Source organism: Sorex fumeus, unplaced genomic scaffold (genome assembly GCF_029834395.1).
Source record: "Sorex fumeus unplaced genomic scaffold, SorFum_2.1 ptg000095l, whole genome shotgun sequence".
Classification (NCBI taxonomy): domain Eukaryota; kingdom Metazoa; phylum Chordata; class Mammalia; order Eulipotyphla; family Soricidae; genus Sorex; species Sorex fumeus.
In genome coordinates, this window is record NW_026606152.1 from 17,621,651 (window position 1) to 17,623,673 (window position 2,023).

General features: G+C 36.7%; 1 pseudogene; it reads left to right on the forward strand.

Annotated features, from left to right (window-relative positions):
* The first annotated feature begins 713 nt into the window (after positions 1–713).
* LOC130040956 (uncharacterized) lies at positions 714–810 on the forward strand (annotated as a pseudogene).
* Positions 811–2,023: the final 1,213 nt, after the last annotated feature.

Sequence of the window (2,023 nt, forward strand, 5' to 3'; positions counted from 1 at the left end):
GTAATAAAATATTACACACATGTTCAATCACCTAAGAAAGCTCATTCTGCTCAGAGAACTAGATTTTTAATTACAGGTCTGTTTTGCCCATGTGGAATGACTGAGAATCACTATGAGTAGATATAAAACTCACTATACACACAAAGATGCACACAGGTTACTTTGAGTCATCTGTGTTGTTAATGTGTCTGGGCCATTAAATTACATTGAGACCCTTTTTCTGTCCTTTACAGGAGCCTCATGAGTCTCACCTTCCCTTCAAGTTGAACTTGTAATAAAGTGGAATGAAATCATCAATATGCTTCTCACCTCTTCCTTCAGGAGAAAAATCCTACTTACTTTCAAGGTGGTCAAGGTGCGGACAACGCCATCCACCGTTTTCTGGAGATGTACACAGGACCGAGGTGAGAATAGCAAAAGGCTCCAGTTTAATTTTCTTAATGAAGATTTCAGGGAAGAGCATTAAACAACACTGATTCTCCATCTTCCAAAAGGATTATTTTGCAAAACTGATGCCCTGGGTATGGTAAAAGATAATATGGTAAAAACCATACTTTTCCTTCTGGGACATTAATGTTCTAAATTTATCACTTCAAGCTGCTTTGAAATACCTTCCTAGATTGGGAATCACTGTCTGCCATAGGAGTGAGTAAGGACAACACTCAAAGAAATCAGAAGAGAAAAATAGGGGAAAAAATCAGCTCTTATACTCAGTTTGGCAACACATATACTAAAATTGAAATGATATAGAGATTAGCATGATCCTTACACAGAGATGACAGGCCAACTTGTAAAGTGTTCCATATTTTTGTTGCATTAAGAATTAACAGGGCTACTTTAAGCTAAGACAAGCCCCACAAGTACTCCAAATTTCGACATAAAGATAGCAAAAATCCCCATCACAATGATCTCTCTCAATGTCAATGGACTAAATGCACCAATTCAGAGGCACAGGATGGCAGGATGAAATAGAAAACTGAACCCAACATTCTGCTGCCTGGAAGAAACACATCTGAATAATCAAAGCAACCATGGGCTCAAAGTCAAAGGCTAGAAAATGATTCTTCAAGAAAAGAACACCTCCAAAAAGCTGCAGTGGCAATACTAGTATCAGACCACATGGACTTCAGGCTAAAGGTTATAAGAGACAGTGAAGGTCATTTCTTAATGATCATGGGATCTGTACATCAGAAAGAACTCACCCTCCTCAATGTATATGCTCCTAATGACAGATCAGCAAAATACGTAAAAACAACTTCTAATAGACTTAAAGAAAAACATTGATAGCAACACAATGCTAGATGGAGATTTCAACAGTACTTTCTCACTTCTCAATAGATCAAACAGACAAAAACTCGGCAAGAAAATATTTTATTTGAGGGAAGTAATAAACAACCATTGGTGTAGAGAAGAAATCAAAGAGGAAATAAAAAGATTCCAGAAAAAATGACAACGAGGAACTACCAGAACTTGTGGGACAGAGCAAAAGCAGTTCTAAGAGGAAAGTTTATAGCTCCGCCAGAATTCAACTGGAAGAAAGAAAGGGCCTACAAAAATAACTTACAGCTCAAGATTTTGGAAAATGACCAAGAAAAGGAGTCCAAACTAGCCAGGAGGAAAGAAATAATAAAACCTGGAGAAGAAATCAATGAGATATAATCCCAAAATACAATTCAGAAGACCAACAAAAGCAAGACATGGTTCTTTGAGAAAATAAATAAGATCAATAAACTACTAGCAAGACTCAAAAAGAAGAAAAGAGAAAGAATCCTAATAAACCGAATCAGAAATGCAAAGGGGGACATCATAATAGAAACTACAAAATCCATAGGATCATCAGAGATTATTTTGAGAATATTTAAAGCAGGAAATGAGAGAATCTTGAATAAATTGATAAATTACTGGATTCCAATTACCTCCCAAGGCTGAACCAAGAATATTTTGAAAACTCGAACCCATCACTACAAGGAAATTGAAATGATAATCAAAAGTATCCCCCAAAACAGGAGCCCAGGCCCAAATG